At 44.6% G+C, this 17,723-nt stretch overlaps 1 protein-coding gene across 8 annotated transcripts in view; it reads right to left on the reverse strand.

Annotated features, from left to right (window-relative positions):
• nr5a2 (nuclear receptor subfamily 5, group A, member 2) overlaps positions 1 to 17,723 on the reverse strand; it is a 234,088-nt gene that overhangs the window by 117,145 nt on the left and 99,220 nt on the right. The window lies entirely within an intron of this gene.

The following is a 17,723-nucleotide window of genomic DNA, read 5'->3' on the forward strand; positions in this document are numbered from 1 at the left end:
GAGTAGGTGTTAAGGAGCGTCATAAAGGAGAAAAGAGAAGTACAGAGGCAGGGAGATTAAAGGAGAGAATTCCAGAGCTTTCACACTGGTAGCTGAAGGCATGGCCACCAATGGTGGAGCAATTAAAATTGGGGATGCACCAAAGGCCCGAATTAGAGGAGCTCAGATATCCTGGAGCATTGTGGGGCTGGAGGAGATTACAGAGATAGGGAGGGGTGAGGCCTTGGAGGGAGTCCCATTTCCCACGCTTCTGCTCTCACCCCTTCCCTTCCTAGAATGATGATAAGATTCCCCTTGTCTTCACAGAATCACAGAATTGTTACAGAACAGAAGAAGTAGGCATTGTGCACTGAACATGGGCTATACTAATATTGCAGCTTAAGATCCCATCTTGGTCACCTTGGAGGCTCTTTAGCCTGTCTTGGCCGCACTGGCTCTCCGAAAGAGCAATTTACCTAGTGTCACTCCCCCGTCTTCTCCCCGTAGCCCTGCACCTTCTTCCTTTTCAGATAAAAATCTAATTCCATCCTGAATGCCTCGATTAAACCTGCCTCTATCACACTCTCTGGCAGTGCATTCCAGATCCTAACCACTCGCTGTGTGAAAAAGTTTTTCCTCATGTCACCATTGCTTCTTTTGCCAATTACCTTAAATCTGAGCCCTCTTGTTCTCAATCCCTCCACCAACGGGAACAGTTTTTCCCTATCTACTCTGTCCAGCTCCCCTCATGATTTTGAACACCTCTATCAAATCGCCTCGCAACCTTCTTTTCTCCAAGGAAAACAGTCCCAACTTTTCCCATAAAGCAACGTAACTGAAGTTCTTCATCCTGGAACCATTCTCGTGAATCTTTTCTGCACCCTCTAATGCCTTCACATCTTTCCTAATGTGTGGCTCCCAGAACTGGATGCAATACTCCAGTTGAAGTCAAACCAGTGTTTCATACAAGTTTAACATAACTTCCTTGCTTTTGTACTTTATGCCCCTATTAATAAAGCCTAGGATGCTGTATGCTTTATTAACCACTCTCTCAACCTGCCACCTGCAATGACTTATGCACATATACACCCAGGTCCCTCTGCTCCTGCACCCCCTTTAGAATTGTATCTTTTATTTTATATTGTCTCTCTGCATTTTTCCTACCAAAATGAATCACTTCACATTTCTCCGCATTGAACTTCATCTGCCACTTGTCCACCCATTCCATCAACTTGTCTATGTCCTTTTAAAATTCTATACTATCCCTCTCACAGTTCACAATGCTTCCAAGTTTTGTATCATCCGCAAATTTGGAAATTGTGCCCTGTACACAAAGGTCTAGGTCATTAATATATATCAGAAAGAGCAAGGGTTCTAACACCAATCCCTGGGGAACTCCACTACAAACCTTCCTCCTGTCTGAAAACCATCCATTAACCACTGCTGTCTGTTTCCTGTCACTCAGCCAATTTCATATCCATGTTGCTACTGTCCCTTTTATTCCATGAGCTATAACTTTGCTCACAAGTCTCTTGTCTGACAGTTTATCAAATGCTTTTTGGAAGTCCATGTACACCACATCAACAGCATTACCCTCATCAACCCTCTCAGTAACCTCACCAAAAAACTCCAGTAAGTTAGTTAAACATGATTTGCCCTTAACAAATTCATGCTGGCTTTCCTTAATCAACCCAAATTTGCCCAAGTGACTATTAATTTTGTCCCGTATTATTGTTTCTAGAAGTTCCCCGATCACTGAGGCTATTCTGACTGGCCTGTAGTTGCTGGGCTTACCTTTACACCTTTTTTTTTAACAGGGGTGTAACATTTTCAATTCTCCAGTCCTCTGGCACCACCCCTGAGTCTAAGGAAGACTGGAAAATTATGGCTAGTGCCTCCGCAATTTCCACTCTCACTTCCCTCAGTATCTTTGCATGCATCTCATCTGGTCCCGATGTACTTTAAGTACAGTCTATCCAATACCTCCTTCTTTACAATTATAAACCCCATCAGCCTCTGTATTCTACGGATCATCCCCCTCCATTTCCACCACCTCCAGTGTGGTGCCACCACCAAACAAATTGTCCCCTCCCCTTTCAGCATTCCAAAGGGACCATTCCCTCTGCAATACCCTGAACAACTCCTCAATCACCCCCAATGTCCACTCCCCTTCCCATGACACCTTACCACGCAAGCCCAGGAGATGCAACATCTGCCCTTTTACCTCCTCTGTCCAAGGCCCCAAACACTCCTTCCAGGTGAAAAAGCGATTTACTTGTACTTCTTTCAGTTTGGTAACCTGTATTCACTGCTCACAATGTGATCTGTTCTACATTGGGGTGACCAAACGCAGTTTGGGTGACCGCATTGTGAAACACCTCCATTCAAGCACGACCGCGAGCCTCCCGTCACCTGTCATTTTAATTCTCCACCTTGCTCTCACGCTGATCTCTCTGTCCTTGGCCTACTGCAATGTTCCAATGAAGCTCAACATAAACTTGAGGAACAGCCCCTCATCTCTTGATTAGGCACTTTACAGCCTTCTGAATTCAACATTGAGCTCAGCAATTTCAGATCATAATCTCTGCCCCCATTTTGTTTCCTTTTTCGTTGCAAGTTTCGGTTTTACTCTCGTTTTTCTCTTGTGCTTGCTTTCAGACAACAGCTGTTTATCATTCTGTCATTCACACCTCCTCTAGACACATCATTTGGGCTGAGGACACCAGCCGCATTTTATGGCTCCCAGGCAATTAACTGCCTGATATTGGGGCTCCTGTCCCTTTAAAAGACAGGAGCTCCCCCTCCAAGAGCTGCTGGCTACTGGAGGGTCAGCAGCTCTTCAGTCTACGCAGCGCAACCAGGACCAGTGGCCGCTGCAGCTGTCAAAAATGGATGTCAACCTCCCCACAAGGTAACTGGGGTTGGGGATCACCAGGGACAATCTGGCAGGCCACAGTGAGGGGTGGGGGTGCAGGGGGGTGTTGGTAAGGGTGGGGGATGTTTCCACAGGCACAGCCCTTGCTGCCGGGGAGCCCCTCCATGGGCCACAGAGTGTTCGATAACGAAGACCCCCCCCTCCATTCTCCAGGGAGACCACCAGGTTTTATTGGGCAGTCTCACCACGTGATAGAGGGCCCTTCAGCTGCTGGTAAAATGCCAGTTGCGGCAAGAAGAGGCCCTTAACTGGCATTTTAGGTCCTCAATTGGCCTCTGTGCGGGAAGGCCATGCTCCACCTTCACCACTGCTGATAAAAAGAAGGCAACAGGCACTCCACTCCCCATCCCCACGTCTTCCCTTGCCATTTTACAGCCTCCTGCCATCTCCCAGGCCATTCCCTGAGGGCTAGTAAAATTCAGCCCTTTGTTTCTTTGCTTGTCTCATTACCACTCCTTTGGCCTTGCACCACCAACCCTTTTGTCATTTAATCTCTCCTATCTTCCACCCCATCACAGACCTTTCCTTTGTTCTTTTTCCACCCTCCCCACTTTCACTTACTAAAAACCTATTACTTTTTTAACTTTTCCCAGTTCTGATGAAAGATCATTGACCTGAAACGTTGAGGGGAATTTTATGCTGGCGGCAGGTGTCTCAACGTTGGGGGAAACTGATGCTGAGATCCCCCTGTCACCTCTTCCACAGAAGGCCTGCTGAATTTAGTGCCACCCAGAGGCCAGCAGCTGCAGCGTCACTGTGGAAACGGTGGCTGCTGCCATTGCTGCAGTGACCAGACACCAAGGAACAGCGCTGGAACCAGGCTTAAGGTAGGCCAGGGCAAGAGTGGCAGGGGTCGGCAACGTGTCCGTACACGGACACCAGTGTCCGTGGTAAAAAAGTTTGAGGTACATGACTGGTAATTTCAGGGATGAGAAATTTTCCATTGGCTTCTTCTTTCCAGACCAGTCCGACTTTAAAAAGATTCACAGCTGTCAGTTTCAGTTTCACAGCTGACAGGAGTGGCAACAGGGGCTTCCAAACTCAGGACAACTTTGGGGTTTTCCAGCAGGTTCTGATTTTTTTTTAAATAATTTGCAGAAAACCACAAACTAGTCCTGAGTTCAGAAGCCGCTGTTCCCGCTCTAAGCAGCTGTGAAGCTGACAGCTGTGAATTTTTTAAAATAACTGACCAATCACAAAGCAGCTCTGGGGAGAGTTCCAATGCTCTGCAACTGTCAGAGAGAGAGGGAGGGAGGGAGAGAGAGGGGAGGGAAGAGGAGAGGGGGATAGAGAGAGGGAGGGGGAAGAGGGAGGGAAGGAGGGGGGAAGAGAGCGGGGAGAAAGTGGGGGAGAGAGGTCGAGGGGAGAGAGTGGGGATAGGGGGAATGAGGGGTGAGAGAGGGGAAAGAGGTGAGGGGAGATAGAGGGGGAGAGAGGGGAAGAGAGAGAGAGAAAGGGAAAGAGGGAGAGGGGGAAAGAGGGAGAAAGTGGTGAGGTGAGAGAGGGGTGCGGAGAGGCGGGTGAGTGGGGGAGAGAGGGAGGAGAGAGAGGAGGGAGAGAGAGGAGAGAGAGAGAGGGGAAGAGAGAGAGCGGAGAGAGACAGAGGGAGAAATATGGAGGGGGAGAGAGAGAGAGAGTGGGAGAGAGGGGGACAGAGAGAGTGAGCAGAGAGAGAGTGTGGGTAGAGAGAGAGTGGGTAGAGAGGGAGAGAGTGGGAGAGAGAGAGAGGGGGAGAGGAAGGGGGGGAGAAAGAAAGGGAGGATGAAGTGCGGGGAGAGAGAGAGGCTGAGCCAATAATTTTATCAAATGTCCGTGGTGCAACATATTGGTGCCTATCCCTGGGGAGGGGTCTCACAGGGTGGGGGTCGCAGGGGAAGGGTTCGGCAGCAAGGACAGGGGCGCGGCCATCAGCATCCCCTCCCTCCTTCCCAATGCTGGGTCCCTTGTTCAGGCACTAAGTGCCTTTGAACGAGGGTCCCCGCCACCCCAAATTTACAGATGTAAAATAATTTAAATGAATGAATAAATTACCTTCCCGCTCCCGCTGTCCATTCCAGAGTGATATTGGTGCTGGTGGCCGGCACCCCCGCGCCTTCAGATCCCCGTCCTGGGATCTGAGGTGGAAAACTGGTGGGGAAGGGGGCTCAGGTAGGTTTTTCAGTGCAGTTTGGCGGGGGGGAGTGGAATCAGAGTCATTTCATTGGTGTAGGGAATGGTGAGGAGGGATAAAGATTGAAGTTTATGAATGTTGGGGGAGGAAGGTCAGATGCACAACGTAAGTGTTTTGGTGGGTGGAGACAGATAATTAATCATTTGGTTATTAGGGTGATGTGGGAGAGGGTCAGGATCGATTTATTTAATCTTTTAAAATCACTATCTCTTTAAATATTTAAATTTACATGTAGGACTTGGAGCCCTTTAAAAATGGCGTCAGAGCCTGCGCAAAGGCTACTGATGGCACTGCTGGGTACAGACTGCCCACCCCCTCCATGTCATTGTGGTGGGTGGTCTGCCTCGGCTATTTAAATGAGCCGCCACGCTTAATATCGCGGCGGCTCAGCAACGTGCAGTCCGTGCGGAAGTTTACATTTCAGCCCATTGTTTCACTCTCCACAGATGCTGCCTGACCTGCTAAATGTTTCCAGCATTTTCTGCTCTTTCAGATTTCCAGAATATTTTGCTTTTGCAGAAACTGAAGACAACTTCCCACCCTACCTTTTAAAAAAAATTGACATCGCTAAGCATACTATTATGTTCCATCAAAGCATTGATCGTTCTTATAATCTCAATCCAGATAGATATATGTCCAGTTCTTTTTTAAAGCTGAATATTGATACAGCATTAATTGTTTTAATTAGAGTCTATTTCAAATATCAGCAACTATTAGTCTTGAGGCTTGCTAATCTTGTATTCGAGTCACCAGTGGTATTGAAAGAATTAAATTAATAGATAATTGTGGTTGCAATTACTAGTAACAGTCAACATAATGCAAGGACAAACATGGCTTTCCTTTGAAACATAGTTTGCACAACCTGATGCAAAACGTGGCTGGTGCAGTGAGGCCACTAAATTTAGCGGGTAAAACTTGACAGGGCGATTGAACGGAGCAAAAAAGGAAACATGTTTTCCCTGGTTTGGCCTGCAAAGGTTTTGATCCCACCTCCATTTCTCCCTTCATCCCCCCATGACCATAACAACAGGTAAGGCAAAGGTTTTAAGTTTGACTGAGCTAGACAGAGAGCATGAGCAATAGAATTTCTGCTGGGTCAGATTAAGGGTTAAGTTATAGCGAATACAGACAATTTTGTCCTCAATCGGTCAAGACACTCCTTTATCTCTGCTCGCTCATTTTGGATAGTCAGATCCTGCCAGTGTTCTCAATGAATTTTGCACATCGAATGCAGTTCACAATGAGAAGCGACCTGCAAAGATTTAGCAGCTTTTTTTTTCTCCAGGGAATTTACGCAGCAGGATGAGAGTGCTAATGAAAAAAGAAAGGTGTAATATTTGCTCCCAACGGCAACCATCGGGCTCTTCCTGTTCAGATATGGTACAGGTAAGGTGCAGGGATAAACTTTTCTGTCCAATTTATCCATCCTGTCAGCCTAGCATCAAAGCCAATTCCGAAAAGTTAAAAAAGCAATGGTTTAACTCATTCCTCTGTGAAAAGAATTCTGGTAGCCATATACAAATGGAATTGAGATTTAGGTTCAAGTCAAATTTCTTTTTACCCACACACAAATATGGTGGTTCCTCTGGTATCTCAAAATATCTAACTTAACTGTGTTTCCTCTGACATGAACTTCCTTTGTTAAAATTATTAATTAAGTAATTTGCTCACTGTCTGACAAGGGTCTGTACAATCATTTATTATTAATTCTGTTATAATAAAGGTTTATCTTAAGCAAGTGAGTCTGTAAGCCAAAAAAATGCCTGAGGTGTCATTAAATATGAAGGAGTCAAAGCCTGAACAAGAGTGTTATTGTTGCATGCACTGCTCTTCCCACACCTCCTCACATTAGTTCATTTAAACTGTTGCTGATAAATGAAAGCGATCATTGAAGTTAGTAAACAGAGCAGAAGAAAAATCTCTCTAATATATAGGCAAAATGACATTTGTGTTCCTCTTATCACCACTGTGTAACCATCCTTTGTACATTCTGTGACATTCCACTAAAAACTATTTATCACTTTTCTTAAGAAAAGGGAAAATTGTAATATTTTCTCTGTAATAGGAGACAATTTCTTACTCTGCTAAATCAAGGTGTACAGTCCACATTATCCCTCAACCAACATCACAAAAACAGATCCTCTGGTCGTTATCACTGTTGTTTGTGGGAGCTTGCTGTGCACAAATTGGTTGCCGTATTTCCTACATTACAACAAGGACTACACTTCTGAAAAGTGATTCATTGGCAGTGAAACAATTTGGAACATCCTGAGGTAGTGAAAAGTGCTCTATAAATGCAACTCTTTCTTTTTTCTGTTGGTCTGAGACCAATTCCAGAGTACTATGGTCTGAAAATATTGTACTCCATGTTTGTTAGTTGCTTAGATTGATATGGGGTAGGGAAACCTAAGTTAAATTGCTGACTCGGCATCACTTTCTGACCCAGGAAAACTGCACTGAGGCACGGACCCATATACTGTAAATTGCACACCTATGGGTTTAAGGCTGGAGTAACACAATACTCAGAAAGACAGAGTCCTGAAAAAGGGGCAGGGGCTTCTCTTGCCTCATAGCTTTAGTGTGTTCAGTCATCTCTTAAGTTGTACTGTGGTTTTCTCATCGGTATTTTGCAGTCTAACGTGAGTGCTAGTATAACTCACCGCTAACTCTGCTGGTGCTCAGTACTTTCTGTGGGACAGAAATTTAGCTTCAAGTTAAGAACTTTGTAATCAAGAGACTCCATGTGGGAGCGGCTAACTCCTCACAGAAAACTGCAGCAGAGAGCTTTCTGGTCTGTTTGGTTCAGTTTATAAGGCAGTGCACTCACCATATGATTATTGGGGCTAATTTTGCTAGTTTTCTTAAGCTTTTCTCTACATACTTTTCTACAACATGAACGTAAGTCCAAACCATGGATTTCTTGTCTGTAGCACTGCTGATCTGTTAGTAACAATCATAATCCATGTTTTTCATTGTTGCAAGAGAAGGGGCGGTACTGGACCTAATCCTGGGGATTGAAGCCAGACAAGTGGTAGAAGTGTCAGTGGGGGAGCATTTCGGGGATCGTGACCATAACTCTGTAAGATTTAAGGTAGTTATGGAAAAGGACAAAGAGGGACCGGAAATAAAAGTACTGAATTGGGGGAAGGCCGATATCAATATGATAAAACAGGATCTGGCCAGAGTGGACTGGGAGCAGCTACTTGTAGGAAAGTCTACATCAGACCAGTAGGAGTCATTCAAAAAGGAAATAGTGGGAGTTCAGGGCCAACATGTTCCCCTAAAGGTGAAGGGTAGGACCAACAAATCCAAGGAAACCTGGATGTCAAGGGATATAAAGGATTGGATGAGGAAAAATAGGAGGCTTATGGCAGATTCAGAGGGCTGAAAACAGGGGAGGCCCTAGAGGAGTATAGAAAGTATAGGGGGGTACTTAAAAAAGTAATTGGGAGAGTAAAGAGGGGACATGAAAAACCACTGGTGGGCAAGACAACGGAAAATCCCAAGGCATATTATAAGTATATTAAGGGCAAGATGATAACCAGGGAAAGAGTGGGGCCCATTAGGGACCAGAGTGGCAGTCTGTGTGTGGAGCCGGAGGAAATAGGTGAGGTTTTAAATGATTACTTTTCATCTGTGTTCACTATGGAGAAGGAGGATGTAGGTGTAGAAATCAGGGAGGGGGTTGTGATATACTTGAACAAATTAGCATTGAAAGGGAGGAAGTATTAGTGGTTTTAGCAGGCTTAAAAGTGAATAAATCCCCAGGCCCAGATGAGATGTATCCCAGGCTGTTACGTGAGGCAAGGGAGGAGATAGCAGGGGCTCTGACACAAATTTTCAAATCCGCTCTGGCCAGAGGAGAGGTGCCAGAGGACAGCAAATGTGGTACCATTATTCAAGAAGGGTAGCAGGGATAAACAATGTAATTACAGGCCAGTGAGTCTAACTATTGGAAAAAATTCTGAGGGATAGGATTAATCTCCATTTAGAAAGGCAGGGAATAATAGGAATAGTCAGCATGGCTTTGTCAGGGGGAGATCATGTCTAACAACCTTGATTGAATTTTTCAAGGAGATGACTAGATGTGTAGATGAGGGTAAGGCAGTTGATGTAGTCTACATGGACTTCAGTAAGGCTTCTGATAAGGTCCCGCATGGGAGATTGGTTAAGAAGGTAAGAGCCCATGGGATCCAGGGTAATTTGGCAAATTGGATCCAAAATTGGCTCAGTGGCAGGAGGCAGAGGGTGATGGTCGAGTGTTGTTTTTGCGAGTGGAAGCCTGTGACCAGTGGTGTACCGCAGGGATCGGTGCTGGGTCCCTTGCTGTTTGTAGTGTACATTAATGATTTAGACGTGAATATAGGAGGTATGATCAGTAAGTTCGCAGATGACACGAAAATTGGTGGTGTCGTAAATAGTGAGGAGGAAAGCCTTAGATTACAGGACGATATAGATGGGCTGGTAAGATGGGCGGAGGAGTGACAAATGGAATTTAATCCTGAGAAGTGTGAGTTGATGCATTTTGGGAGGACTAACAAGGCAAGGGATTATTCAATGGATGGTAGGACCCCAGGAAGTACAGAGGGTCAGAAGGACCTTGGTGTACTTGTCCATAGATTACTGAAGGCAGCAGCACAGGTACATAAGATGGTTAGGAAGGCATATGGGATACTTGCCTTTATTAGCCGAGGGATAGAATATAAGAGCAGGGAAATTATCATGGAGCTGTATAAAACGCTGGTTAGGCCACAGCTGGAGTACTGTGTACAGTTCTGGTCGCCACACTATAGGAAGGATGTGATTGCACTGGAGAGGGTGCAAAGGAGATTCAACAGGATGTTGCCTGGGCTGGAGCATTTCAGCTATGAAGAGAGACTGGATAGGCTAGGATTGTTTTCCTTAGAGCAGCGAAGGCTGAGGGGGGCCCTGATTGCGGTATACAAAATTATGAGGCTATTGATAGGATAGATAGGAAGAAACTTTTTCCCTCAGCGGAGGGATCAATAACCAGGGGGCATAGATTTAAGGGAAGGGGCAGGAGGTTTAGCGGGGATTTGAGGAAAACTTTTTTCACCCAGAGGGTGGTTGGAATCTGGAACACACTGCCTGAAGGGGTGATCGAGGCAGGAACCCTCACAACATTTAAGAAGTATTTAGATGAGCACTTGAAACACCATAGCATACAAGGCTATGGGCCAGGTGCTGGAAAATGGGATTAGAATAGATTGGTGCTTGATGGCTGGCACAGACACGATAGGCCGAAGGGCCTGTTTCTGTGCTATATAACTCTATGACTCTATGACTCATTTGCATAATAAACTTATCAAAAATTGCATTATGTTAGAATGTATGCTAGGCTTTCAATTCCCTGGAGTTTTACTTAAAAATGGAGTACAACCCTTTCCATATTCCATCATCCACTCGACTTTCTGCATCATTACATTTTCAAAAATTGATTCTTGGAATATAGGCTTCACTAGCAAGCACAGTAGCATTTAGTCTCATTGCCCTTGATAAGTTGAGAATGTGTGTAATAGAGATACACTGATTTGACAAAAGACTTGCATTTATATAGTACCTTTCATGACCTCAGGACATCCTAAAATGCTTTACACCAAAGAAGTACTTTTGAAGTGTAATCACTGTTATCATGTAGGAAACCTACAGGTGCTGCAGGCAACACTGCAAATGTTTTACTCCATCATTTTAAGGGGAGAAACAAATTTGTTGTTCAAACTTCACAGAAAATACTTCTTATTCCTTTTTGTACTAAATGCTGGTAGCGGAAGTGCCGAAACTTAGCTGAATGACTGAAGGTTTTAAACTCCAAATCATCAATGACAACCATCCAAATTTGATGCAGCTATTCAGCATCCTGGGGCGAGCATTTGTCTGTTCATGTCTGCAGACTAAAATGAGCACATACTTGGCACCCCTGTGCTGTTCATGAGCTTATAACTACTAAGACCAGGTCTAAATCTCCGATTTGCAATGAGACAATGAGCAACAAAAAAAAACTCCTAATAATAAATCATCTGCTGCTATTAGGAAAATTAAGTTTTAAACCACAAAAAATAAACAAAATGAATTCTCAAAAATGGCAATAAGAAAGCAGTTTAGCAGATGTCTTTAGATGAAAGAATGCAATGCTCATGTTTAGTGTAGATTCTGAAATACTGGAAACACACCAAGTGTCAAAAATCAAACTGATGACCACAGAACCCGCCCCTCCACCCCTCACTTGTATCTCTGTTTAGGATTTTGTGTATGTATATTGAGTACAGCCACAGCTTAAGTTAGAAACATGTGTACTGGTGCACATTTAGTTCCTGCCTTTGCATGCTGCAGACATTTATTCAGGGAGACTTCTGAGTTCAGTATATTTTGGAGTTGCATCACCCCACTTGAAGCTGTTGGTCAACTTTTATGAGTTTTCTACAGGCCTGTATAGGCCAGCAATTTCCTCAGAGCTGCTCCCATTCCGCCTCTGTATCTCCACTGAAAGTGCAGCAGAAACTCCAGTTTCACACCTAATTGGGATTTCCAACCATGTGTCTAGCGAAGTTACAGTGGTGCAGTGGGAGCAACTCTGAGGAAATTCCCGCTCATAATCTCCTAAAGCTGGAAAACAATCTAGGCCATGAACTTGCCCATCATCGTTGCCAATAAAATACCCAGACCAGATGGCAGGAGACACTGTTCTCCTCAGGCAAGACAGAATACATGATTTGTTCCTAACTCTGTGTCAAAGCTCAAGGCCCTTCAGTACAGCGGGTAGATTTATATGCCAGGAATCACAAATAACCCTCAGCAGGGCACCAACCACTATAAGCACTAGTCTATACAACAATCTTAATTTCACTATTTATTTACATTGATCATGAATGGAAAGGCTTTGTAAACAGTTCCATCATACGTTCTCCTGTTTATCATGTATTAACTAAAGCTCTTGGTATTTTAGGGACCAAATGCTTATATAACACTTATATAACATAACTCTTGACAACTCCATGTTCTTTGCTAATCACTTCATGACATTCCTTCTATATGGACATTGGTAATGTTCTTGCAGATCTGGCTGTGATTACTACAGTTATCGGCTAGCAACTTTATTCAGCAAATGACACCTGGCTTTAGTCCCTTAGGTCAGTTACTGCTGACAAGAGGCAGTGCCTAAAGCTACTTGCTCCGGCGATAAGTAATCACCTGAGGCAGATCGACACAGCTGTCAAGTTCCTGTAGTAATTGACTCCAAAGAAGTACATAAAGAGGTCCATAAAGTTTACTCCCACAGATCTCATCAAAGGATCAGAGGTGCAAAGTGATGCTTTCTTGTGTATTGAGCAACTTGAGCAATTTCCAGGTCCAGTTGGCTTAATGAAGTATTTGACATGATATAATTTGCTGAGCAGAGAAAAGCCACCCAAAACACTCTATATCAGCCCTATGTTAAAAGAATTTGATATTTTCTCTGGTGGGAAATCAAGAAAAGGGAAGCTAGACCATTTAGGAAGGAAATCAGGAAGCAGTTTATCACACAAGGGGGAGAAGGAATCTGCAATTCTCTCCCCCAAAGGACTGTGCATGTCGGACAATTGGAGCTTTCAAAACTGAGATTGATAGATTATTGTTCATTAGGGGTATCAAGAGATATGGTGTTAAGGTGGGTAGATGGAGTTAAGGTACAAATCAGCCATGATCTAACTGAATGGCGGATGAGGCTTGAGGGGCTGAATGGCCTATTCCTGTGTCTATGGGCTGTGGAGGCAGCAGAGGTCCCACCGCTGGAGCTGAAAGTGGCAGGCGACACCACTTCAGTCAGCAGCAGGACCCGGTGAGGTATAATGTTATTGGTGGCCAATTAAGAGGCAGCCTCCAGGGATGCCATCCAATTAAGGATGGCAGTCTGTCCCCAAGAGCCATCAGCCCAATCAGAGTGCGGACAGCTCAGCAATGCCACTAATGGTGGCCATTGATGAGTCTGCAGCTGCAGGGAGAGAGTGCCTCAATGGCGGTGTGCTCTCGAAGAAAGGTAAGTGGGGTTGGGGAATGCCAGGACCACGTAGGCAAGCCCCAGTGATCAGGGGTTGGGGTCATGGAGCACTGGCAGCGCCGTTGCTGCGAGGGTGGTCATTGCCACCGGGGGGGAGGGGGGGTTTCTTCATGGGCCATGGAGTGCACATAAAGGAAAGCCCCCCAGAACCCACTTGGAGGCCTCCAGGTTTCACTGGGCAGTCGCCCCATGTGGTGGCGCCCCCCCCCCCCTCCCCCACCAATGCGGGCAAAATGCCTGCAGAGGCGAGAAGAGGCCCTTAATTGGCCACTTAAGTGGCTCATTTGGCCTCCAGGCAGGTGGCCAGTCTTCCAACCTTTCTGCCATTGGCAAAATGGCATGGTGACAGGAAAACATCAGGCAACCCCGACACCTTCCTGCACCATTTTTCCCCAACACCTTCCTGCACCATTTTTCCCCGACACCTTCCTGCACCATTTTTCCAGCCTTTCTGCCTCCAAAGGGCCTGGAACATTCCGGCATATGTTCCTAGAACTGAACACTGCTTTCTCAAGTTCATGCAAAAATACAAAAGCACTCTTAAAAGTGTAACCTTTACCAGTGGTGCTGGGTGGAGTGGGGTGGTGTTTTAATTGCAAATTCATTAAACTCTTCCAATTGAAAAAATTATAATTTTGTACATTGGCAAAGTACAATGAATCTTGAATTAACCTAGGTAAATGGTGAATATTTCACAATCGACAGGTTCGAAGAAAATGCGCTTTTTCTTTTGCCTTTAGTATGTTAGTATATATTTTTTTCTAATCTGCCCTATCCAGGCAACCTGGGAAAACAAGGTGGCCCAGGCTGAAGATATGTCATAGCGTTGCTGATGGTGGGTAATGGAGACCTAACAGGAGCTGCATGATAGGGAAAAGATAATCTGTGCTCCTTTCTTTTGGCCAGTTTTTTCTTTGCTTACTGCTGACCTGGCCAAGACTGTCAAAGACTGCTTCATAGTGCAAACTCTGAATGATAACCCCTACTGGAAGCGTCAGTGGACAATGAGATATAAACACCGCCCCCGGCTGAGTTTCAGGTTTCGCTATTATCTCTATTGCCTCTCCAAAAAAATAACAAATGGAGCAAAAATATACATTGCAATTTTAGTGCCAGCTTCAGTTTGTCCAGCTGACCCAATCTTACATTGAGAATTCAAAATAGCATATTTTGAAAGAATAAAATGTGAAAGGATTTGATTTAAATATGTTCTTTGCTGACTAAACAAAACTCAAGTAGAATAACGACAAATGTAAATTGAGATTGTAAACCAAAGATAGGGTTTGTGTGTGGTTTGGCAAATTAGATGCTGTGCTAAAGCTTAAAAATCAGGAGTTATTTATTAGCAATATATTGAAGTAAACTTCAAACACATTTTCAACTGTTGTCTTTTTGTAGCCAATCTGTTCGTTTCTTTCTTGAAGTCTCTAACTTCATAATATGATGGTAAAACTTAGAGCGCTCAAAGTTAGTGATTAATAATATACTATAGAAATTTATTTCTAAGGTTTTTAAGGATTAATTTACTATCTAATAATGCACATTTCTCAATTAATCAGATGTATTGCGCTTACCCCTCAATAGTTAATGAAGAGGTTGTTTGCTAGGATGATAAATAGTCCTGGAATTATTACTGAATGCAAAGATTCGCAATAACATTTTCTCTTCCAGCCATTTAAAAAAAATTGTTCTTAAATTGTAACCGATGCTGTCAAGGCTGCTTTTATTGCCCAACATTAGCTGCCCTGAGAAGGTGATAATGGGTCTTCTCCTGGAACAACCGCAGACCTTATGCTGATGGTGATGCTTCCACAATGATGCTAAGTAGGGAATTTCAGGATATGGACGCAGTAATGATGAAGGAATGACAATATGTGGCCAAGTTAGGATGGTTTGTTATTTTGAGGTGATAGTGTTCCTACAATACAGCTGCTCTTTTCCTTCTCAATGGTCAAAGTAACAGGGGAGGGAGATATTCTTAACCTTGGTGAGTTGCTGCTGTGAATCCTTTAGATTGTACATAACTGCAGCCACAGTGCATGATGGAGGGGGTGGATATTGTGCCCAGTAGATGTGGTACTGATCAAATTACCTTTTCTGTATTAGATGGTGTTGAGCGTCTTGAGTGTTGTTGTGGCCTCACCCATCAGTTAAGTGGTGAGTATTCCCTCACACTCCCGACTTGAGCTTCGTAGATTGTGAATAGGCTTTAAGGAGTTAGGAGATGAGCCAATCATTGCACAGTATGCAGATTCTGCCCAGATCATGCAGGCAGAATATTAATATGGCTGGTTGATACTGCAAGACACAACAATGGTGATGCCTTTGAAGATCGGGGGAGATAGCTGGGCACTTATGGGTAGGGAATGTTACCCGCCACTAATCAGCCCAAGCGTGAATGTTACCCAGATTCTGCTGGCATAACTATTTCATTGTCAATTGTGAATGGAGCTAAACACTGTGGAGACATTAAACAGCCTCACTCTTGACCTTATGATGGAGAGACTGTCATTGATAAAACACCTGAAGATTGTTAGGCTGAGAATGTTGCCCTGAGGAACTCCGACAGTGATGTCCTGGAACTACCATAATTGGTCTCTGACAAGCACAGCCATCTTCCTTTGTATGAGGTACAATTCCAACCACTAACACAGCATTCCCTTTAATCCCCCTCTACTGACCTCAGCTTTGCTAAGTATCCTTAGTGCTGCACTCGGTTGAATGCTGCCTTGATAGTGAAGGCAGTGGTTTTCACCTATCCTCTAAACTATGACAACACAACTCTAAATGAAATATAATTATTAAAAGTTTCTATTACTCAATAGAATGTAGAACATCTGTTGTGACAAGGTTACCTCAAAGCGTTATGCATGGCTATCACTTTTGTTGCAATGAGCAAACACGATTATTTTCTTTGAAGTGGGTTTCTGGTGGAGGGAAACTTCCACCTACTCCTTTGAAACTGCTCCAACACTGCCCGCGTTGCCTGGGTTGAGGGTGATTTGCGATATGCACTCCCAGTTGGATTACTCCCACCTACAGGGAGGCTGTCAGTGCAAAAGAGATAATCTCCCTTGCGTAGCAGTGGGGGACACAGCTGAAAAATCAGAAGACCTGGAGAGAGGCTTCAAAGCTCCCCGAAGATTGGAGCTGATGTTCCCCTGAAAGTGCTGGGTGCAGAAAGGAGGGAAAGGATATCATTGCTAGGCCATCTCCCTTCACTGGGGCACCTCAGACCCATTGCTGCTACTTCCAATGACACAAGAACATAAGAAATAGGAGCAGGAGTAGACTCGAGCCTGCTCCACCATTCAATCTGATCATAGCTAATCTTCTGCCTCAACTCCACTTTCCTGCCTGCTTCCCATATCCTTTGATTCCCTCAAGAGACTGGAGATAAAACAAAAAGAATAAAAAGCAGCACCTCCTTCCGCCTCTGCACCAAATTCCCGACTTTAGCACTCTGTTTATGAAGCACTGAGTTCTACGATCACTCTGTGCTCCACATTACTGCCACTGATATGTGGCAGCCACAGAAAGTAGCATTAGCACAGGCAGAAAATCCTTGTGGATCCAGGCTCCAACCACCACCCACCCCCCCCCCACCCCCCACCACTGCCACCTGGGGAAGGAAAGGCAAGCAGTGGTCTCAGTGGAGGCAGAGGGAGGGAATTACAAGTCAGACATTGAGGTGGCAGGAGGGCTCACCAAGTGCATTTTTTTCCTGCTGTTATCCCACACGATTCTGAGCGGGACTGCAGAGGACAACCCAGCCCTGCTTCTCTCCCAGTCAACCAGTGTATTTCTTAATGTGTTGTCAAGAATTTTCTTATTGCAAGCATGAAATTTATGTTCCAGTTTCCTTTAAAAATAATATTGACAAATATATTAATCTGCTGTTAATTTTATAATTAAAATGTTACTTCATAGCAATTGCTCCAAAGCAAAGCTTCCAATGTCTCAAAGTATGAGCAACAATTTAATAATCAGCTTTAATAACCAAAATGTTCCAATGTATGATTCTGTGAAATGCAGCAAAATTTCCACATAGGGGCTATGGAAAAGGTCCTGGCTTCTGCCGCACATGTCTGTGCACAATTTAGTGAATTCAACCCAATAATGAGGGATCCATGTATTTAAATAATTTTCTGGTATTCCTGCTGCATAGCTGAGAGCACTGGGGGGCTGGTGGGGAGGTGGGGGGTGGTGTTGGGTGGCAGAGCAAGGACTGAAATTTCTGATGCCAGCAGACAGTGAGGATTGCTGGCTTTTCCTGGAGCACTGGTAATAATTCCCTGGGTGAGGCTGAGGTGGCTGAGGGCAGATAGGATGAAGAAGGGAGGGGAGGCAAGAGAGACTGGGGGAAGGGTTGGCATAGGGATTTTTCTGAAGAGGAGAACCCCTTCATTGCTCATTCCAAACCTGCAATGTGCAACTGGAATGCTGGGGAGGCTCCCTAATTTAAACTCAAATATTGGGGCTAAATGTGCCTACATGCAGCTTATGCACAGGCTGGCTACACTGGGGTGAGATAGGCCTCAGGCTTTCAGTGCATCAGCAGCCCACTGCAGCATTACAATACC

Source organism: Heterodontus francisci, chromosome 8 (genome assembly GCF_036365525.1).
Source record: "Heterodontus francisci isolate sHetFra1 chromosome 8, sHetFra1.hap1, whole genome shotgun sequence".
Taxonomy (NCBI): domain Eukaryota; kingdom Metazoa; phylum Chordata; class Chondrichthyes; order Heterodontiformes; family Heterodontidae; genus Heterodontus; species Heterodontus francisci.